This window comes from Octopus bimaculoides, chromosome 6 (assembly GCF_046866305.1).
Source record: "Octopus bimaculoides isolate indiv1 chromosome 6, ASM4686630v1, whole genome shotgun sequence".
NCBI lineage: Eukaryota > Metazoa > Mollusca > Cephalopoda > Octopoda > Octopodidae > Octopus > Octopus bimaculoides.
This window is the reverse complement of record NC_142933.1, coordinates 53,486,739-53,512,113: the sequence shown is the minus strand read 5'-3', so window position 1 is coordinate 53,512,113 and position 25,375 is coordinate 53,486,739.

Genomic DNA, 25,375 nt, shown 5'->3' with positions numbered 1-25,375 from the left:
TCTCCTCATCCCAAAAGGATTAGGTACACGAAAATTATGTGGTATAGCTCCCCTTTCAACCTAGTAGTTTCCCCCAATGTAGCTAGGGGCTTCCTGTCACTAATTAAGAAGCTCTTCCCCAGAGGCCATAGGTAATACAAACTCTTCAATCTCCATAATGCCAAAGTGAGCTACTCATGCTTAGATAATATCGCGTCTAACATTGTACGCATCAATAGACGTAAAAATGCATCCACACCACTTCCAACACCAACCCGAAACTACCGAAACCCCCACTATGTGCCCTCTAGAAGGATCTTGTCTCTCAAGGGCCGTAGTATACGGAGCCACCCTTACAACATCCGATGGCATTACCTCGCACTATACGGGTAAGACATCAAATGACTTCAAAGAAAGATACTCTCTGCATATGCACTCGTCTCGTTTTCTCTGGAGACACCGTGATCTCCAAGATCTCCGAAATAAAATACTCAGCATCAAGTGGACTATTGTCGACAGCGCCACCATATTCACCCGGTGCCCCCAACTGCGAGCTCTGCCTCTGCGAAATACGATTTATCGTATTGTTGTCATCAGAGGTATGCCCCTGTAGCAAATTTCAGACCTCTGATAGCCGACAACCCATATATACCACCTTAGCACCAGCTGCTACTCTGAACCGCCTGCACGAAGGTCACCGCTACCAAGCAACTCTATTAGCAGGACCGCCAATTACCAACTCCGAACGTTTACCAACTCCCACCGCATACAAACTCCCAACATTTACCAATCCCCAACGCTTGTTTTGCGCGTGTCTACTCACACACACGCGCGCACTGGTATGCATGCGAATATACATATGTACATATGAATGAATACGCATGTCTGTGTGTGTATGCGTGTATGTGTGTGCATGTATGCGTATGCGCGTATGTGTGTACGTCCATAATTCTACAGGTGTTACCGAAGCCACAAATTTACGATTATCCTTATATTTTATGTTAGAGAACCATTCTGTTGCACTTAGGGTGTTTGACCATAACTCCAGTTTAATCTTTTTCCTAATGGTTGGTATATACTTATCCAAGATTGCTTTTTCTAAGCTTACCTAAATCTGACTTATTGGGACATATTAATCTGACCTGAATATTACATAGATAATTATCTTTATGGTCCTTAATAGTTACATTAGGTCTAATCGGTGTAAATGGTTCGGTCCGGTCATTAATATTATACTCTAACATAATCTTTTTGGCCTCCAAGTTGATTGATTTATGGTTGCTCCTAGGGACTACTTTATATTTTTTAAGGATTTCACAGTAGATAATTTCATGGTAAGTGACAAAGTTAATTTTATAGATGTTGCGTTTCGTGTGTTTTGTTCAAAATAACCCCTTTAACGTCAATAGACCTAATCCTACCCACTAGGAAGCAACTCCACAGCATAATCTATGTGACTGTAGGAACAGGAATAATTGTACCTTCGGTAATACCTGTAGAATTAAGGACGTAATTTACCAATTTACAGTCACAACACAATCAAGCAAAATGAGTTACGTTGGGACAACCCAAAATGAAATAAAACGAAGACTAGCCACGCATCAAGATCCTTTTAGAAACAGAAACAAATTTAATTCGACAGGTTTAAGTAGGTATATTTGGGAGCTCGAAGATAGTAACACTAGCTTCACATTAAAATAGGAGCTTCTCGCTACTGCACCTCCGTGTAATGAGAAAAACAGAAAATGTTACCTTTGTATTAATGAAATGTTTTTCATGCTGACAGCAACCAGGAGAAATTTGTAAAATCTGACGTACTATGTAGAACTGTAAGTGTAGCCCGTTGAGTGAAATTTTATGTCTACACCCACTTAGAGTTAATATATAATTAGTTTACAATTTTTAAATTATTAGATTTATTGATAGGAACAATCTAATTTAAGGGTAGTGTAATATAAGCACAGCCTGTTGAATGTAATAGTATTTTCTGCACCCACTTTGAGTTGATATACTTTTAGTTTACAATTTTTTAATTATTAGATTTAATTAGTAGTTCATTCTAATCTTAGGGCATTTGTTATTGATTTTTAAGTATGTTTAGTAAATTGTTTGAATTAAGGAAACTTTACTCATACTACTAATTTGCCAGTGGATCCGATATTAACTGTACCCATATAGTGCTAATATATTCTTTTAAATTGTTTTATATGACAGGAACTATATAACTTTAATGATTATGTAATGCTTATTAAGCATATTTAGTTTACTGTGATAACTTGTGAGTTTTATTAATTGATAATAATTAACATATGATCTGGTCTTAAATATTAACCGCCTAATTGTAAGTGACTTTTTATTTGTGCATTGTAGTGTATCTATAAGATGATTTTTTCTAGCGTACCTGTATATATCTAATTATTACCACATTTCTCTATATATGAGGCTAAGTCCAAATTCATTTCCTTAGTAGCCTTAATGAATCGCTGAATTACCTGTACTAGTTGCCTCCCCTTAACTATAACCCGAGGCTACTTACTCTTGGACAGTTCCCTCTTGCATGTTATAACGTTAAGCGGCTGAAGGACATAAGCAGCCCCGCACCACGTATATCATTGACTTCGCCCCGGACACTTTATTTTTTCATGTTTATTTTTATTGACATATCCATTTTAACGGTTTTAACTTGAGACCTCGGTTCAAATCGTAAATGACTTATTGTAGAGACCGCTGGACTTAGACTTGCCCCATTGTGGACCATAAGTGGGATTCTCGGTAATATTTTCTGTGATTAAACCCTACGGTAATGTCTTCGATACATTTACTTGGGTTTACTTCGTTAACATAGGTACTTCCCTTTGATAATCATGTTAGTAAGTTTCCTTATATATTACTTTTGATAATTTCTTTTCTTAAATTTTAAAACATCTTGCCTCCCACCCTTAAATTGGAACTACCCGTAAATAAATTGTAGTATTCCGTAGACCATTACTAGCTCATTCTTTTCCAAAGAGTGGAAGTTATGACAGCGTAATTTTATGAACGCTTACGCCTTATGGTTGTTTATAGTAATAGCAGCAAAAAATTAGAGCAGTCAGAGCGAGCCCCACCGTCTTGCATACAAAGGACATTGAGAGAGATAGTAAGACGAGAAAAAGTGTCCTAATTATAAAAGTTAGTCACTTTCCGTCGTACAACGTATGTTGTTGCGAGCAGAAACACAAATAGACGTCATCTTGTATTTGCACGAGAAGACCACGTTCCTGTGCACTCTACTCACATCTTTGTGACACACGAATGTTTGGAAATAAAGGACTAAAATCTATATTCCCTGAGCATAGGAATTTAAACATAAAACTTGTAACTGCATAATACCTGCAACTGTTCCATTGCATACTGCATGGTTTGTAGGCTGACTTCAGTTTCGAGTGTCAAGTGCCTTTCCTTTGAACAGACCGTAGTGTAGTTGATACGTTACGAACCTGTGATCTATCGACTTTACTAACCGTGCTTCTTCGTGCAATTCAACAAAATATTACTATAAAACTTAAAGACACTACGCGAAATTATCTTTTTTACATGAGGTTTTTAAAGTTCATTCTTCTCACTCTAACGCTTAAGATTTAAAACTTCCCAGACAAAATATATCCATGCTCACTCAAAATCGCTGAACTTATAGACCTATGCTTATGCTTATATTTAGATAACGAACTTTTGTAATTCTCAGATCTATAACTTGGAAAAATTGCCAGAATTATTCCAGCATTCATATCAAAGGGATGTATAAAATTGATGTCAAAATATATATGAAAGGAGCAAGTTTATTACTATTTTTACTATTGGTGTTGTTGTAGTTGTTGTTATTTCATATTCACCTTTAATTGTTTGTCTGTCTGTTTGTGCAATCTAGCGATACAAGGGGTTCTGTTGAGGTGGTGTAACAGAGACAATTGAGGAGAAAGATGGCTAGAAAGAAGATATAATTGAGGAAATAAAATACTGCTTGTTATAACGAACCGTAACCGACCCTTGATTCTGTGCAAGCGATATCGAGAAATTAACCACGTGAATATGTGTCAAATCTTTAGAAATACTCTACAGAGGATTGCCAGCTAGACTAAAAATTATTACTTCATATCAAACACCATCCTCTCTCTCTCTCTCTCTCTCTCTCTCTCTCTCTCTCTCTCTCTTCCGCTTCCCCCTCTCGCTCTCTTTCTCCCTCTCTCTATCTATCTCTATCTCTCTCTGTTTCTATCTCCCCACCCCTCAATTTATCTCCTCCTTTTTATCGTTTTATACTTCATCGCTTTTCTTTTCTTTGCATCGCTTGTCTATTTTTAGCACTTTTCATTCCTATCCTTTTGATGTTTAATCAGTGAAAATATCTGAAGTCTTTATCCTAAAATGGAAAAAAGAAGAAAGAAAATTTATTCGAATAGCTTTGTTGTTGTCGTTGTTGTTGTTGCTGTTGTTTTGTATTTCAAACCCTTTCCAACACCAATCAATGAGGTATCAAATGTAATTGAGTTTTGCTTTCCTTTTCAACTAGTCTAATTTGGGATTCGACCTATATATTGATTTACTACGTAAGTACACTGTTTAAATTTTTGAGGTGTACAGAGATTTTTGCGATGCTCATGCCTTTCTAAATAGGACACCACTAATGTCCAATTCAGAAATATTTGAGGAAGTGGTATTCAAATATACTCCCTCGCTGCCTTAAATATTGATTTATCGGAATCGGTTCAAAGTCAACATCGAATGCTGTTGGTTATTGAACCCCGGGTCAGTCTCGGTCCAGTACATCTATGATCAACTGTGTTGTTTCCGTTAGAATCACATTTGTACAAATTCCTCCTTGGTGTCTCGAAGAGGTGAATTTTTGTAGACAAAGTTTATCGTGAACTAAATCGACATGGTAAGTTACCGATTAGCATCCTATCGACTTTGGTGATGACGGAGATGAAGTGTGGTCTGGTAGGATTTGATTTAGGTATCAGAAATACATTGTTTTCTACAGTTTCAGAGATCTCCTTACACACACACACACACACACAAACACACACACACACACGCACACACACACACACGCACACGCATACACACACACACACACACACACACACGCACACGCTCACACACACACACACACAGAACACACACAGAATATACGCATGTATGCATGCATCTTTGTATATCTTTTACCTTTTATTTGTTACCTGTTTCAGTCAATAAACTGCGGCCATGCAGGAGCACCACCTTGAATTTTTAGTCGAATGAGTCGACCTCAGTACTTACGTTTTAAGCCTGGTACTTAATTTATCGGTCTCTTTTGGCGAACCGCTATGCTACGGAGACGTAAACAAACCAACACCAGTTGGCAAGTGGTGATGGAGGGGGACAAACAGAGACACACACGTAGATATATATACATATATATACGACAGGCTACTTTCAGTTTCCGTCTACCAAATCCACTCACAAAGCTTTGCTCTTCCCGAGGCTATAGTAGAATACACTTGCCCAAGGTGCCACGCAGTGGGACTGATCTCGGAACCACGTGGTTGGGAAGCAAGCTGCTTACCACACAGCCGCGCGCGCGCGCGCAAACACACACATATGTGTGTGTATGCGTATTTGCGTGTGTGTGTGCGTCTGTATAGGAGTGGCTCTGTGGTATGTAGCTTGCTTTCCAACCACATGGTTCCGGATTCAGTCCCACTGCATGACACTCTAGGCAAGTGTCTTCTACGATAACCTTGGGCTGACCAAAGCCTTATGAGTGGATTTGGTAGACGGAAACTGAAAGAAGCCCGTCGTATATATGTATATATGTTTGTGTGTCTGTGTTTGTCTCTCCACCATCACTTGGTGCTGGTGTGTTTACGTCCCCGTAACGTAGCGGTTCGGCAAAAGGGACCGATTTTATATATATATATATATATATATATATATATATATATATATATATATATATATATATAATATATATATATATATATATATATATATATATATATATATATATATATATATATATAATTAAAACTAGAACTAAGCATAAGGATGCACTAGACGTCTAACCTGTTTAGAAATAACAGTCAATAACCCCATAATCCATCAAAAAGCACTGAAAATATAACAGAGAACAACAGTAAGCAGGCTAACGGTTGCAGAATTAAAAGCATGCCATTAAAGATACTGTCATTCGGATATTCGTGTACAATGGTTTGAAATTTTAGCCCGTGGGCCTCAACTCTCTTCAGCAGGATTTACCGGGAGTAAAAAATCAAAAACATGTCATGCTGATCTCTGGCCGCGTTCTCATTTATTTTGCGCCAAAAGCAGAAGTACCGCAGTGCAAAAATTTCAATAAGGGGAGAATATTCTGATGTGAATATTCATAAAGACATTATTATTGTTAATATTATCTTCAGTAAATATAATATATTGATTACTGCAGGTAATATTGAGAATAATGTATTTATGACATCTGAATATACTTTCCTTATATATATATATATATATATATATATACTGGGATTGGACCAAATAATGGAAACACCTAGCATCATAGCGTCATAATTTTGAAATATCTTTAAAACCGCCAAAAGTTTGTTTATTTTTATGTTTTATTTATTTATTACTAGCAGAAATACCCTGCGTTGCCCGGGTTAAAGAGAATAATGAAATCTAAAAACGCCGTCTAGACTACGCATCATCTTTATATATAGAGATGTATATACACACACGCACCCAAACACACGTATATATATATGTATATCAATATAAATATATGAAAGTCAATGAAGTTTCGTAAAAGAAGGTGATCATGTACATACTTTCTTGCTGTTGTGATTATAACACCTCGTTGTAAACAATGTTCCTTGTTCTCCCTTGTGGAGCATATACAAATAGGGTTTTTTTTGTTGCCCATTCTTGAGCAGCCAACATACAGTTGTCCATGTGAGAAGCAGGGCTGTTCCAAGAGAAGACCAGCTACAGACAGTGTTTGACCCTGAGATTTGTTTATGGACATGGCAAAAGTCACACGAAGGGGGAATTGTAGTCTTCTGAATGTAAAAGGAATGTCTGCTCCTGATGGAGTAAGAGGAATTCTTGGAATAAAGACGTCATCCCCTTTTGCACATCCAGAAAGAATGGTATCCTCGATAACGTGTGACATCATTTTCTTTATCACGAGTCGTGTTCCATTGCAAAGTCTTGGTGGTTCCAGATTGCGGAGCAGCATTACAGGCGTTCCAACTGTAAGTGAAAATATGTGGGGAGGTAGTCCTGGAGGCTCCAACGAATTGAGAAATTCAGGAGGATAGTTCACCACTTCATTTGTATCTGGAACTGTATCAACAGACTTGTAAGTTTGAAGATTGCCGGGAAGAGAATGCATCAGGTGTTGATTAATTTTTGTAACAGCTACGTTTTTTGGAGCTAATATTGCTCTTTCACATAGCCAATTGTGATTTTGGTAGTTTTGTTTAAAGTTGGGAAAGACTTTGTGTTTGAGGTCATCTACAGAATTAACAACAGAACAAAATGGCCGGAGGTCTGCAACGAAATAATTTTACTCAACACTTTGCAAGTGAATCAGTGGAGGCAAAGATGCGTCTCATTTACTTGACAATTTATGCACCACATTGCAGAAATCACAATGTAAGCATATCTGAAAGGGTAGTCTTACACTGTTGTACCGTTGAATTACAAATAATGCTCATCTGTTATGTTCGGGTTAAAATTTCATCAACATCAAAAATATATGAATTTTCATGGGAGTTATGGCCGTTATGCAAAGAATATAATTTCCAAATTTCATAAAGATCCATTCAGTACTTTTGACGTAGTTTTGGATAAGAAAACAAATGACTAATGTGTGTGTTTGTGTGCATGTGTGTGTGATGGGTGTATATATGTATAGATATCTGTATGCATGTATATATGTATATATGTGTACATATTACATGTACATCTCTCTCTCTCTCTCTCTCTATATATATATATATATATATATATACATCTACACATATGTATACATATACATGTATGCATATAGATCTATTTATATATATCTATATCTATACATATACGTGTACATATACATCTATATGTATACATATACATCTCTCTCTCTCTCTCTATTTCTCTCTCTCTCTTTCTCTCTCTCTCTTTCTCTCTTTCTCTCTCTCTCTGAAAGTATCTGTCATTACAGTATCGAAATGGTGTACATATACATGTATATGTATACATATACATCTCTCTCTCTCTCTCTTTCTGTCTCTTTCTTTCTATCTCTCTCTTTCTCTCTTTCTCTCTCTGTGAAAGTATCTGTCATTACAGTATCGAAATGTGATTGTTTCAGTTAGTGGAATAGTTTCATTTTTAAAGTAAAAGTATTTGACATGAGTGTTTTTGTTTCACTTTTGACACGTAATACTTAAATAGTGGAAGAGATATTATGTTGCCGTGTGCTCGAACTCTGCAAGAAGTTAAAAAAGTTTTTGACTAAAACACAACTGGAACTCTAAGTAAGGCATGTGTAAAATGTGAATGAAATTGGTTGCGTAGTTCTCGAGTTTTAGGGATTCACACACACAAACAGACAGACAGACAGACAGACATACATTCTCATTTTTATATATATAGATTAGTGTTGCTTAATATGTTTTGCTAGAATTGCTGTTTCTTTTCAGCTATCATCTGAAAATAGGTAATTAAAATTCATTCAAATGACAGATCTATCGGACTTTCAAAGAGACCAAATTGTTGGTACTTGTATGGCAGGCGCTAGCGTAATGAAAACAGCCGAAATGTTTGGTGTATCAAGAAGTTACCATTTTTTGTTATGGAAAGTTAATAGTAATGAAAATTGTGGCAATACTTCATTCCCTAACTCGACGGGCAAATAATGCCCAAACACAAGAACTTTAACGAGAAACCACTTTATGTACGGACGTACCTGATGTGACCCAGACTGCAAAATGGATGCAACACATGTTGGACGGAATCCCATCCAAAAGGGACAGTAGCAATGTAGGTCGAAACGATCATCGTACAAAATAAAGACTAATACCAAATCCATTTTCTGGTTACTTAGGAAATTATTCTTATCTCAACTAATATTGTAGAATTCTTGAAATAGATCCAACGGAAATATGCCTCAACTGCAGATGAAACCGGGTAGCCCAATCCGTGCCAGTACCCTACTCGACACTTCAACACACTAATCGATGTACACCAATTAGTCCAAAATGTTACATATACACACGCCCACACTCACACACACATATATAATATAAGTTTAAAAACGTAATAAATGCGCCAACAAACAGGAAACTAACACAGAACGTCACCAAATCCTCATTAATTATCGGCCAGAAGGTCAAACGCACTTTCGTGCATTAATGATAATATCGCTTCCCCTCTGATGGTGCCGACTGTGAGAAGCCGCCGAGATATGACGATCCAACAAACAAAGGACAACACATGACAGAAAATGGGCAAACAAACAAGAAATAAACAACCATGCGATACAGAAAGTGAACATACAAATGTGGAATAAATGTAATTCAAAACGAGACAGTTAGTCGACGGACGAGGGACAAAGAAGAAAACAAACAAGACGAAAGGTAGAGATACGAACGAACTGAAATAAATTAACAGAATACGGCCTTAGAGCCAGACAGGAGACAAAAATATGGTTAACGGCGGGAGGAATATCCTAAAGGATTAACAGAGAGAGAGCGAAAGGTGAAGAGAATGGGAGACGAGAGAAAATATGACTCGTCGCTTCGGCGGTTGGCGTGAAAAGGAAGTAGTAGAAGGGAGAAAAGTTGTAGAGGGCAGAGAGAACCACAGAGAGCAGAGAGGGGTGGCAAAAGACAGGAACAGACAGCAGCACAGAATTGTACAGAGGGAATGAGAGAGAGAGAGAGAGAGAGAGAGAGAGAGAGAGAGAGAGAGAGAGATAGAGAGAGAGAGAGAGAGAGAGAGAAAAGAAAGGGAGAGAAAAGAAAAGGCGAGAAAAGAAAAGGAGGAATACACGTCGTATGAGAATATGAAAACTCAAAAGAATCGTACATGGAGTTCCATTAAATAATAAGTTTAAAAACATGTAATAAATGCACAAACGGGAGACCCAGAAGATCAATTCCTCATCAGTTATAGGCCGGTGGATCAAACGTAATTTCGCGTCTTAACGATAATATTGATTCAACTCTGGACATGAGTCAACAAGTGGGCCGTAAGAATTAGCAAACAAATCCCTCGCATACCGTGCCCTGTTGTTTTGATAATACAGAGCAATATTGTCTTACATTGTGCTTGAAAAAAATAAAGCTGTCGTCATAGCTGCCTCATCTTTGATCATAAATCAAATCTATCAAAGTTAATATACGGCTATAAACAATAACAACATATTTATGATAGGACAATAATAACAAAGTAAGAATACCTGACTTAACAGCTTAATGTAATAGTTGTCATCATTTTTCTCTCTCGCCGTACACTTATAGTTATTCCATTATATCTTTATCTATTGGTGTTGTTTTGTTGACTGGACAGTGTAAGTGCGTATATGAACGTCACGTCAGTGTGTGCATGTGTATATATTATCCAGCTGTGCTACTTATTTATGGGATGGTGGTATGTGGTCGAATTACAATTTAATGACATTTCGTCTTTTATTCCAGTAACTCGAAGAAATAAGGAGTTTTATGCCTTATCAGTTCTATTTCGCCCAGTTTAAAATTCGAATATATATGTAGAAAATAAGCATTTCTTCATTGCTATTAAATGAAATATCGATACCGAACGTGAAAGCCTCTTTGATGATGAGTGCATTTGCCAGAAATATCAGCCAAACGTATCTCAATCATACTCAAGTCATACATAACAGCACGTCTTGAATATATTTACCGGAGCTTAACAGTGGAGGTAAAGGCTATATGTTCACAGCTAAAATGCTTTCGAATTCTACTCGAATAGGAATGATCTGGAGCTAAGCAACAAGATCTTAAATATTTTTGTTCTAACCTCTCTTAGTATCTTATGACTTTCAATGCAAATGCTCGTTATGTGAAAAATATATTTAAGTATTTTGTCCAAAATCAATCAATGGAGCAGCATTAGCGATAAAACTGCGGTCAAAATCACAAGCGACTCCATAAAGCGTATGAATAAGTAAATTTTGTATGTATGAAAATATTTAGTATCACTGTGAAACGTCATATCAGGTAGTGATATCGAGACTGACAACAAAAAAAGGCTGCGAAAATAACAGAAGTTACTGCAGTGAATGAGAAAGGATCAATATACGCAAAACATATTTAATTGCAAACCAACGAGAGAGTCTCAGCGTGGTCTTTGCAGCAACCGAATTTCTCCATGTGATAATCCGCCTTCTTACAAGATAGAGGATATGTTGGATAATATTGTCCTTAGTAGACTGCCTGGATATAAAGATGCTTAGCGGTAGATGAAACATAGGCTAACTTAATCTCAAGGGAACTTTTGGAGTAAACAGCAACATAGGGACCCTCTTGTCTGGCGTACACGATATCCAAAGACACGAATGGGCGTGACTGGATTACCTTTTCTTGTATATCTGATTTATTAGGGATGCCCTGTAGCTAAACATCAAAAGTAACAAAATAATTATCACTGCGTAAGAGTTTAAAAATAGAGAAGGAGAATCCTATTCATAGGATCCAAGCTTCGATCATTCTTGAAATCAACCAACTACATTGTGGCTCAGATTTAAGTCGGCACCACACATACATTCATGCTCACATACATTCATGCTCACATACATTCATGCTCACATACATGTATGCCTACATACCTACATAGGTACGTACATGCATCCATGCATACATACATGCATGCATACATGCATGCATACATACATGCAAGGATGAATACATGCAGATAGACAAACAGACAGATAGATAGATTGATAAATAGACAGACAGACAAACAGACAGACAGACAGATAGATAGATAGATAGATAGATAGATAGATAGATAGATAGATAGATAGATATGCTCACATATGGATACATAGAAAAGGAAAAAGAAAGAATTGATCGATATTATATTACATTAAGTTATATTACATTAATGATCTTTGAATATACACATATATGCGTATGTGTATATGTGTTGTATGTGTGTGTGTGTGTTTCGGTACTTGTATATGATTTTGTGCATGTGCTTATGTATATTTGTATGTGTTTTTGTCTTTGTATGTTCTGTTGATATCAAATTTTTGCGATGGAAAAAGAAAAGAACAACAAATACTTCTTTTCTATTAGGGTTATCATTTCAGCATATATTATTTGGCGCCAGTTTGTATCGCAGGATCGAAAATCTAGATTCTTTAACCCCGTAGAGAGCCCTAATTCAAACTTTGTATGAAGAAAGCCTTTATGAATGACCTTACCAACACTACATGAAAATATTGTTATTAATATATTTTATCACTCGATAATTTAATTTCAATTGTTTCCATAAGTATTGACATAGATCAGATGATTACATGATTCTGGCTTTTGTCATTTATTACGGATTAGTACATCGAAATATAACTGATGTCACATTACATGGTTATGATACGATATTGGTTTTTAATGTTATGAAAATTTCTTACAGGTTCTACATCGAAATAATCACCAGCATTTAATGTTTTTATAATAAACATGATTTCTTCTGTCAATGCCCTGCCAGCATACTAAGATTGGGTTGTTACATTGGTCAGACGTCTCAGTTGTATAAAAAACATCATATGCATATATACATGTTTGTATGTATACATGTATGCATGTATATGTCTTTGTGTATGCTCTTGTATGTGCGTGTGCTCGAAGAAGGCAGTTTCTCACAATATAAGTCCCTTCAGATGACAAAAATAATCGAATATAACAAGAAATTCTGAGTAATTAAGGAGAGAAGAGTAATCTTTGAGCAAATATGTTCCATTATATATTTTTTTTTTGTGCGAATGGTTTTGTTATACGGTGCCAGGTTTTACGATCCTGTAAATTATAATAATGGTCTTTATATAAACCTAAAGCTTATAGCGATCTATTATAGTCATTGCACGGTGATAGCTATAAGCTTTAGGCATATATATACATATATATATATATATATATATATATATATATATATATATATATATATATATATATATATATATATATATATATATATATATATATATATATATATATATATATATATATATATATATATATATATATATGTATATATATATATATATATATATATATATATATATATATATATATATATATATATACACATACATACATACATACATACATATATACATTCATATATATATATATATATATATATATATATATATATATATATATATATATATATATATATATATATATATATATATATACATATATATATACACGAGGTCTGGTCAATAAGTATTCAGATTGTTGCCATAGTAGCAAAGCTAAAGCACGCAGAGGGAAGTTACTTAGCAAAGATTGACTTTGACCTCTCTGTTGTGCTTGCACATTGTTCTAATGTTCTAGCTCACTTCTGTTGCTTACAGCAGTACTTGGAAGGAAGGTGTGAAGCGTGTGATCGTCGCATTGATCAGGAAAAAGAAAGTTGTCATGTCGATACCTGGTCAGACACCTGTGCAAAGTTGGAGAAAGTGTTTGGAGAGAAATGTAAAAGCCATACACAAGTGTACGAGTTGTTCAGACGTTGCCAAGATGACCGAAAAATGTCGATATTGGCGAACATTCTGGGAGACTCGCAACCAGCAGAACTGAGAAAAACATCGCAGATGTGCGTGCAGCTCTGAGTGGAAATTGTCGAATCACCATCCGTAATTTATCAGAGGATGTGTAGATTAGTTACGGTTCAGTTCAGTCCATTATCACTGAAGATTTGATGAGATGCATGTCTGCAAATTTTGTGCCAAAACCGCTTTCAGCTGACCAAAACGACACTCGGGATTCAGTTGTACAAGATCTCCTTGATTGTCTCGAGAACGATGAAAACTTTTTGAAAATTTTGCGTAGGCCTTTGAGCAGGTATCGCCAAGCTTTTGGCAAAATTTGAAGCAGATTATCTACTGAACTTCCTCTGTCATGGTCAATGCGACGATCTCCCACTACACACCTTCCTTCCAAGCAGTGCTGTAAATAGCGTAAGCTATAACGTTAAAACTTAGTGCACATGCACAGCAGAGTTCAAAGTCAATCTGTGATAAGCGGTTTTACTCTTTCTGATTTAGTTTCGTTACTATGGTAACCGTCTGGATACTTACTGATCATACCACGTATACAGACACACACATATATAAATACATATACATATATATATATATATATATATATACATACATACATATATATACTGTGTGTATATATATATATATATATATATATATATATATATATATATACACCATATATATATATATATATATATATATATATATATATACTATATATATATATGGTGTATATATATATATATATATATATATATATATATATATATATATATACATATATATATATATATATATATACTGTATGTGTATGTATATATATATATGTGTGTGTGTGTGTGTGTGTGTATACATATATATATATAATTAATCCCCAAAAAAGCTAAGAAAAAACACACGAAGAAAAAAAACAACAACGCAAGGATGTGGTACATGCAATGTATTAACAGACGCTCAGGGAAGGAAAAAAGTTAGTTTTACGTTTCAAGCAAAGTTCTTCTTCAGAAACAGGAGGCAGAGGAAAGTCCAAGACAAAAGGAAGACAGAGGGGAAAAAAATCCACATTTTGTTACATTTTGAAATGGAGTATATATATTACATGGAAAAATGCGAGTAAGAGAAATAATATTCTTAAGATTATAAATCTGGAAAAGAGCGGGACAAGTTATTACACTTGGAAAAGTTCAGGGCAAGTTATTACATCTGGTAAAGTATAGAACAAGAAAAGTTTTACTTAAAATATTGTAGCTAAGGATAACATTTCAAATTAAATATTTAGATTCAGAAAATATTAGCTTTTATTAAAACTAAAAATTAATAATTAGAAATTTGAAATTAGGTTATAAAAAATAACAGTAGTACATAATTAGTTAGTACAATAAATAGAATAATACAAAAATTAGTTTATATTACTTCTGTTTGTTATTACTTGTTATTTCTATTAAAAATTTAAAATAACTCAAAATATTTTTTGCATTTTAAAAAATTCATTTTTTTACTTATTAATTAATAGTTAGAAATTTGCAATTAGGTTATAAGAAATAATAGAATAATACAAACATTAGTTATATATTACAGTAAAATCTACCTGTAACAACAAATTCACAGTAAGATTTGCTTGAGTTATTGCCCAAGTTATTGCCAAGTTTTCACATTTTTAGTCTTGACCCAATCCCTATTTTTTACATAATGAATTTTCCTACCATGTATACTATTCTACTTTGTATAAAACTTTAGTTATATTGGTACTTCTGACTCTCATTAATAAAATAATTTTCAATATTCAAATTTTATCCTTCGCTGCAATATTTTAAGTAAAAATTTTTTTGTTCTATACTTTACCAGATGTAATAACTTGCCCTGAACTTTTCCATGTGTAATAACTTGTCCTATTCTTTTCCAGATTTATAATCTTAAGAATATTATATCTCTTGCTAGCATTTTTCCATGTAATCCATGTTGTTTCCCAGGATACGCTATTACGCTAATTAATAATGTGTCAAATGTGTCAATTAGCGGTGTCGTTGATAATTTTTTTCCTTATCTCATTCATGTCGGTGACATATATTAAAAGTCCTCTAGAACTATATTCATAAAAAAAGTATAGAACTGTATTTTCACCCTCAAATTTGAGAAAAAAAACACTCATAACCTTTTTCTTTTAAAACTTCATTGCATGAGATTGATACTATGAAATTTCTCGAATTGAGCTCTATCATTTAAGCATAATTAAAATATAGTTTGTTTTTAAAATAAAAGAGTTAATTATACTTAAATCCAATTTACTTATAATTTTTTCATAGTATTTTACCTCACAACATTTTTTATACAAATTTTTGTTGCATGTGATCAAAACTATGAAATTCTTTATGCTTTCTTCTATCATTTTAAAATAGAAAAGTTATTTAGATTTATACTTGATCGGTAGCGTTATTTACTCTCCTATAACGCTGCTGCAAATTTTGATGTAAACTTTTTTCTACTGGACCAAATCTCCATTTTTTATGCCAAAATGTAGCTAGAGACCAGTCTTTTCAAAAATGTTAACAGTTTTCCATTTGGTTAAGAACTGAATTAGCGATAAGCTCTGAAAGATGCTACGTGTGAGTAAATTGCGGCCCTAAGAATATCATTCAACTACAGTAGTAGCTGAATGATATATACATATATTGTATTGCATGCACAATAAAAGGAGGTTTATTTTCAAACCAAGCTTTGTAAGTCTTCTTCTTTGCTCGGATGCTTCCTTTAATTTTCTTGTTAAACTAGTGGCTTCTTTTACTACCTGCTGCTTTTGTCTTCGGCACTGTACGATCATTCCATTTCGGTATCCTCGTTTATTCAGGAAGTGTTTGAAGTTGATAACTCCAACTCTCTCTTTACACGAACGTCCAGCACAGAAGGAAAGGCGTCCAAGACGATAACAATATCTATCAGTGACCTCAGTATCAATGTATTCTTACACCAGATATATTTATGGGTAGCCTTGTGCTGGAAGGTGTTCATGATATAAATTCCATTCCCAACACAGAGGTCTTGTAAGGTTTCTTCTTTTGCATTGAGTTCAGGGTCACCATTTCTCCCAATCATTCCTTTCCACATCAGTGATCAGTGTCAACATCTACATTGAAGTCTCCTTGTTGGATAAATGAGTTAGTTTTAACTTCATTTAAAACTGCAGTGACTTGGTCAAGGAAGAATTTGTATTTGGCCTCGCTGTCTGGTGCATATATTTGCAACAGCCACATCGATCTTTCATTCAGCCAATGTTTCAGGAAGCAAACCCTACCACCAAGTGGTATCCACTCCATACCACAATCCAACCGCCGAGAGCTTATGAGTATCCCCACTCCTGCTTCTGCATACATAGTTGGCACGACACCCGAATAGTAGAGTTTCTACCCTCCATCCAAATCTGCGGCACCAGAGCCACAGAGCCTTGTTTTAATGTTTATATATATATATTTTCCGAACGGACCACTCTGCCTAGATCCTCATACGTCCCTTCTTATCTCACATGATGGACGGTACTGTTATTCTTGCGGAACTCTTTACATATTGCAGCCTGTGGTGGTCCTATTAGTACCAAGAAACAAGCAGGTTTCTGTATTTGAACCCACGAGTATGGTAAACTTTATTGCTGAAATCATTTCAGCCTTTTGCGATATGGGGGTGTTGATTATCTTCAGATGTAGCAAAAATTATGATGATTACTTGTACAGCTACAAAGCATTTTTAGAATGTTATAAATGTGGTTCTAACATAATTGCAATATTTCGCGAAAGATTTGGCACAGCAGTAAAATAGAGTAATCACCATTCAATTCAAATCAGAAATGATGAAAGAATTCTCATATCAGCTTATTGCATCATATTATACTTATACGGATGATGCAAAACTTGCAATGAATTGCGTCATACTTTTTTAATGGGATGATGCAGTACTTTGTAATAGATGACGTAATCAATGTTTCCTATTGTGTTATATTTCTATTGAAGCATTGAAAAGTGGCACGTTTCTATACTTCAAAAGTTTTAGCTAATTTTGAATAATGATAATGAATTTTGTAATCAGTAATCCAAAATTAGTACAGATTAACTGATTTCGATTTTGGTGCAAGAAATGATGTGAATTTTGCTGACCAGATTAATTTGCTAGATTGTTACTTGTTAGAACTTTAAATTATATACTTAAAAAGAATACTATCGTAATCTATGTAAACGAAGAGTAGAGATATTGTGAAAGAGAGAGAAACATCTCGAATGTGTATAAACATTCATAGAAAACTCATGTAATTGTAGATTAAATAGTAAAGGTTTAAATTTCGTACATTTAAAGATGACTACTGTCGTATTTTGTGTATATAAGTAATAGATATATTGCGAAACGCACAGAAAAAATAATCTAAAACTGCATAGGCATTGATAGAAAAACATATAATTAGCTAGAGAATGATGGTATCTACGATTGCAAACAAAAGATAATGAATAAACCTACAAAAATATTTGGTGATATTTTACTTCCGTGATGTCTACAAATGATTTGGTCGTAAATATTGAACTGATGATAAGCGGGGACTCGAAATCACCTTGGATGATTATATATGTAGTTATATTTCTCCTTTCCTGCCATTCCACACGTAAAAAGGGTCAAGGCCATAACTTAAGAGACTGAGTAAGAGAAAGCAGCATGAATATTCATCAAGTTTATATAAATCAAAACCTCTTTCTCCTGTGCAAGCGATTTAGTGACGACCAACGAGGTGATCGATCGATTTTCAAAATATGCATGCAATTGCGGCAGATAGTGGTGGTGTTGGTGGTGGTAGTGGTTAGAATAAATAGTGATGATGAAATGAAACAATAATTTTCAGAGAGGCTGCCAAATGTCGATTCCCACCTCATCTTCCTTAAACACCAGACTCAAAACAGATGGAGCTTAAATAAAAAGGTTACTCACTGGAATCAAATGTCTTAGTTTACGGTATTGCTGATTAAAGCACAACGGCGGGGATCAAGGGTATAAGATTTTATCTGTTTTTCCACCACCATCACCACTACCAAAACCACATCCCTCACAAACACCACCACAACTATCAACAACAAAACTAAAAACCATCACAACCACTACCAAAACCACCACAGCCACCACAATTGCAGCTACCGCCACCATTATAGCCTGAATCACCACCGACAACACGACCAAAACCACAATCACCATCACTATGCCAACCACCACCATCACTTTTACTAATACCACCACCGACAATAACACCTCCAAAACCATCGTGTTACCACAACCACACTATTATGACCTTACCACCACTAAGAGCAGGAGCACCGCCACCACCACCACCACAAGCACCACCGCAGCCACCACCAACACTACTGCCACTACCAACACCATCACCACCTCGACTGTCACCGCCACCATTTCCACCACCACCACCTCCAACATTACAGCCACCCCCACCATGACAGTTGTGGTAGTCATTATCCTCATTGTCATCATTATCATATTCATCATCATCGTTACCATAATCATCATCGCTAAAGATATAAAGACAATGATGATATCATCATCATTGTCACCATCTTCCTCATCATATTTATTATCAATATTGTAACCCTCCGCTACATTTACTATCAATATTATATCTTACTGCTACATGCGTGCATACATAACCATCGAAAACAAACTCCAAACACAGACACCGTACATACAAGGATGGGCTGAAAAGTTCATCGACCGACTATGACGGAGTGACGCTAGAGCTGTGAAATATTGTCTGCTTTAATTTCAGCACCGCTTATTAATAACTTCATTGTTTCTTTCTTGGTAATCTGACATCTCACTTTTTAAAGAAGACTTCAAATGTAACTTGTAACGACTTCTCTTGAAAATCGACAGTTTCGCATCGTGTTATGATCAAGTACCTGCAGGAAAAGGATCTTAGCCCCTAAAGTACATACATACTGACATGGTTCCCATATTAGGGAATGACTCTCCAGCTTTATCAACAGTGCAAAAGTGGGCAGCTAAATTTAGGAGGGGAGGGAAGAGTCTTGAAGATGGCTCAAGGTCTGGACGTCTTGAAACTACCACCACTGAGGAAAACCCTGATCGTGTTCACTACATGGTGATGGATGACAGGTGATTGACTATAAATCAAATGGCCAATGCTATTAGCATATCCTGAGAGAGAATTGAGAATATTTTGCACAGTGAACTTGTTTTGGCGAAGGTTTTTATTTGGTGTGTGTCATGTTTTCGAACACCTGATCAAAAGTGCACCTGGTTGATCACATCACGGGAATATCTGACATTGTCCCAAGCAGCACCAGTTGGTTTCCTTGAACGAATCCTGAACCAGGATGAATGTTGGCTTCATCATTTTGAGCCAGAAACAAAGAGACAATTTATGCCATGGAAAGAACCCTCCTCACCTGTTCCAGAGAAGGTCAAGGTCGTTTTATCTGCGAAGAGGGTGATGACCTCAGTTTTTTCGGAAAGCAAAAGGCATCGTATTTATTCACTATATACAAAAGGGCCACACCATCAATGAAGAGCACTATGCCAACTTGTTGTGACATTGAACTGGTTGATCACCCTCCCAATTCTCCTGATTTGGCCCTATCTGACAATCTTTTGTTCCCCAGCATGAAAAAACACTTACCTAGGAGCCAGTATTGCAGTGATGATGGCGTCATACCTGCTTCTGGTGACTTTTTTTTACCAACAGGGTGAAAACTTTTTCACCAATGAGATCCAAGCACTGCAACACCGTGGAAGAAGAGTGTTGACCGCAAAGGGTACTACGCTGCAAAATAAACCTCATTTGGCCTCATTCCATGAGAGTATCTTGGTCAGCCAATGATGAACTTTTCAGCCGATTCTCATAATGTAGCCGGATCACGTGTGAGTTGAAATGCAAGTTTGATGTTTCAAGGAGATAAATGATAAATCGTAAACATATAATAGTCGGCTGCTGGAAGTAATCTACTTTACGCCTGTGGGTATTTGGTCATACCACTAAATTGTTAAGGCCTTCGTGCCAACTTAATGGTAAACGAGTGCTCTGCCAGTCTTAATACCTATTTTTGCCAGAAGCGGAGTCTGAAGCAACAGCGAGTAAAAATACCTTGTCCGAAGTTATAATACGTCTTTGGACTCGGAAATCAAACACGTGTCGTATGAACAAGATCCCAGTTTCCTAACTACATGATAACACGTCTTCTCGAAGGAGAAAACAACCAGATTCGAATTGAATACATAGAGAAATATCATTTTCATATCAATGGCCGTGTGGTTCAGAAACTCATTTTGCAACCAGTGGCGATTTCGGGTTCAATACTTCTGCACGGCGCCTAGGGCAGGCAAACATTTTCTATTATAGTTCCAGGCGGACCAATGCCTTGCGAGTAAATTTGGTAGACGGACGCTATGTAAAAGCACCATATATATATATATATATATATATGTGTGTGTGTGTGTATGTGTGTGTGTGTGTGTTTGTTTGTGTGTGTGTGCCTGTATGTGTATGCCTGTATGTGTATGTCTGTTTGTGTGTGTCGTGTGTATGTGATGCGTGTGTGTGATGTGTGTGGTGTGTTTTTAATGTGTGCTTGTGTGTACACACATACTAAACACACACCACACACACCACACACACGCACAAACAAGCATACACACACAGGCACACACAGGCACACAATATATATATATATATATATATATATATATATATATATATATATATATATATATATATATATATATATATATATCCATATATATGATTGTATTATGTGCACATGCATATGTGTGTATATACCTTTGGGTTTGTTCCCCACCACTGCTTGGCAACCTGTGTTGGTTTTTTTAAAGTTCCAATAATTAGCGATTCGATAAAAGAGACCGATAGAATAATCATCAACCTTAAAACAATTACTGGTGTCGATTTGTTTGACTAAACCTTTGTAGGTGGTGACACACGTGGTTGCAGTCCAATGACTGAAGCAAATAAAGGATAAACGATATTTACACTTATGTAGTAAAGGGATGAAGGGTCGTGCATTGGCAGAATCTTTAGTCTTTAGAGTGTCGGACAAAATGCCTTGCAATATTTAGTCACAGCGTCTGAGATTAAATTCCGTCGAGGTCGACTTTGCCTTTCATCCTTTCGGGAGTCGATAAAATAAGTACCAGTTGAACACTGGGGTTGAAGTAATCGACTTGCCTCCCCACTCCCTCGTACTTGCTGGTCTCGTGCCAATATTTGAAACCAAAATTTAGTTACAGCTAAGGAGGCGAGCTGACAGAATCGTTAACACGCCGAGAAAAAGGCTTAGCGGCGTTTCGTCCATCTTCACGTCTTAAGTTCAAATACCACCGAGGTCGACTTTGCTTTCAAACTTTCGGGGTGATAGAATAAATACCAGCTGAATACTAGGGTCGACATACCCCTCACTCAAAATTGCTGGCCTTGTGCCAAAATTTGAAACTAGTATTTAGTTACAGCTCTTTCTGCTCTGAATTTAAATCAAATTTTCTGATCATATTTCCCTGTTCATTAAACAAAAGTTCCATATGTTATAAATTTTTATATTTAGATAAACTCTGACTGAGCGGATCTATGATCAAATATAACGCATTCATGACCATCTCATCTTATTTTTCTATATAAAGAAAACATACGAGCGCCTAGTCTATCCTTTGGAGGGGGTACGTTATATGAGATTTAATGTAGATTTTGCTATTTTTCATCCGTTCGAGTGAAAATGTAGCACATGTAATCGATATTCTGATGAGGTTTCAAATGTGTTCGCACCTCGAGTACAGAGAGTGATTTAATTTAGTATACGCTCTCTAAAAATGTGTGGCTTAGGGACATTGTTAGAAATCAATGTTAGAGATAACAATGCAATGTCGGGTTGCAGACTAACACACATACATACGTACACAACCATCAGACAGGCAGGCAGACAGGCAGACAGAAAAGCAGACATGTATAAGGAGAAACCCTGGAGCCGAACTGGAAATGTTTTAGCGGTTTGAACACTGAGCTTCTAGATGCAACATGTGAAGACCAGATGATATTAATTAATAAAAAAACGACGTTGAGAAGGTTGATGGCGGTGGCGGTGGCGATGGTGGCGATGACGATAAAAAGGCGGAGGGGATGTGGTGGTAGGGATGGTTGCAGTAACGGTGCTGGTGATGATGCGGAGAAGAGATACATACTGCTCGAACCGTTGTTAGTGCTGAAACTATCGAAGCCTTCTGCTGGTGCGGATACTGATGATGATGAAGAAAGTAATGTAAAATTATTGCAGCACAATTCCTTTCCTTCTTTCACCCTTTCCGTCTTTCTTTCTCACTTTCTTCATTTCGTCTTTCTTAATTTCTTCCTCTCTGTCTTCTTTTCTTTTTTTCCTTCTGCCTTTCTTTACATCTATAATTTCATTTAACGTTGATTTGACAACTGGAAGGAAACGAACAAACCATCGCAACTGTTGCCAGGAATTGGCTAATAACACTCCACTGATAAATATTCATAGATTTAGATGTGAGTATGCGTGTGTGTCTAGGGGGTGGTATTGCTGGCGGTTTTGGAGATTTGGGGTAGTGTAGGAAGAACTGAGGAACTCGATATTTAACACTATACACATATCTATCTATCTATCTATCTATCTATCTATCTATCTATCTATCTATCTACCTATCTATCTATTTATCTATCTCTCTATCTCTCTAGCTATCTATCTATCTATTTATCTATCTATCTATCTTGTTTATATACATACGTATGTACATATATGGATGCATATGTGAGTGCATTTGTATCAACTATCTTTGAATACAAATTGATATATCTATAACTATATACTTATTTGTGCATACGTGTATATACACGCGCGTCTAAGTGTATATGTTCAAATACATGTTTAGGTGAACAGATAGATGTGTGTATGTATGTATATGCATGGGTATGTGTAGGTATGTATGTATGTACGTATGTATGTATGTATGTATGTATTATGTCAGATCGCTCTCGGACGCTACTGGTAACATATAACCCAATACAACTTGTTGCATGGCGGGGTCGTTGGTGACTAAACTGATAACCCCATCAAGTTTGTTTGGTGAGGGAGTAATTTTTGGACATCTTGCAGGGACGAAAAATAAAACCTGTCAAAGGGCGGAAGAGCTGATGAGCAGTCATCGGCCATCCCACAATATGTGTACATGTGTATGTCTGCATGTATGTATGCACGGGGACGCAGAAATACCTGGGTTGGTGTCCAGGCGCGTGGTTGCCCCACTGGGAGTGGGAGGCCCCTCTGTTGTTCTCACAACATCTCTCTAGGAGGGAGAAACTCTGAGACAAAACCTGCAACACTGACAATAATCAATGATGTAGACAAGTTCTTTTCGAATTTATGCTGTCCATGTTCAGAGAGTGGGATTGGATTTCTGCAAATCTTTTCCCCACTATAAAAAAATCATCATGCACAGGCATCGCTTGAAAATTAAAGATCTATCACAAAAGTGGCTGAGCGGAGCCTTCGCATATGCGGGATGGCAATACTCGAACACGAGTTTGCAGCCATCGTGTATGTTTACGGGATTCTGTATGCATATAGGTGTGTGTGTGTGTGTGTGTGTGTGTGTGTGTGTGTGTGTGTGTGTGTGTGTGTGTGTGTTTGTGTGTGTTTGTGTGTGTTAATATAGATTTTTAGTTATTCAAAACTGTGAAACCCTGACTCAATCAAGTACTCAATACATTGGTAGAAAGATTGACAGATACTTTGAATATTACATGAATGGTTGAATAAATAGCTCTGTGTTTAAAACTTAAGTCTTATTTTCGCGTATAAAAAATGAACGAAATTTTTGGCCAACTCTCTCTCGCTATTTCCTTCTCTCCATCCCTCCCCCCTCTCTCTCTCCCTTACTGTCTCGCTCTCCATATATATGTATATCATTTTATGTACACAGCATAAGCATACGAGCTACTGGTATTCTCTTGCTTTGGAGACACGGGTCTAGACGGGTTTTTATAGGATGTCTTGTATCTCTAAGCAATCTGCGGGTACTGCACCCATGGTCAATTCTAATTGCAAATCTGGACGCTGGTACAAGTGAAATCACAAGAAAAGAAGCGAGAAATTGATACAAAAAGTGCATCGTTTTTCTCGTGATTTCTCTTTTACCAGCGTCCTGATCTGCAATTAGAAAGCACTATGTGCCCAACGCCTCAGAATTGCTTGGAGACACAAGGCGTGTTATTTGTCCTGCCCAAACATATGTCTCCAAATCAGTTCCTTCTATCTTAATACAGAGTGTATTAAACGATATTTCTCTCTGTGTGGATGGAGTAATTTTTTTGCTAATTTTACTTTAACGGAACAGTAAATTATATATATATATATAGGCAAATTTGTTGCTGAAAATGCACCTAATTTTGAAAAACTTGTAATTGTTTAAAATAAATTTATTTACGTATATACCAAAGTAGTTTCAACAATATTTTTGGTTTATCAATGGCAAAAACGTAGAATTATGAATTAGAAAAATAACTCTAAAAGTTTC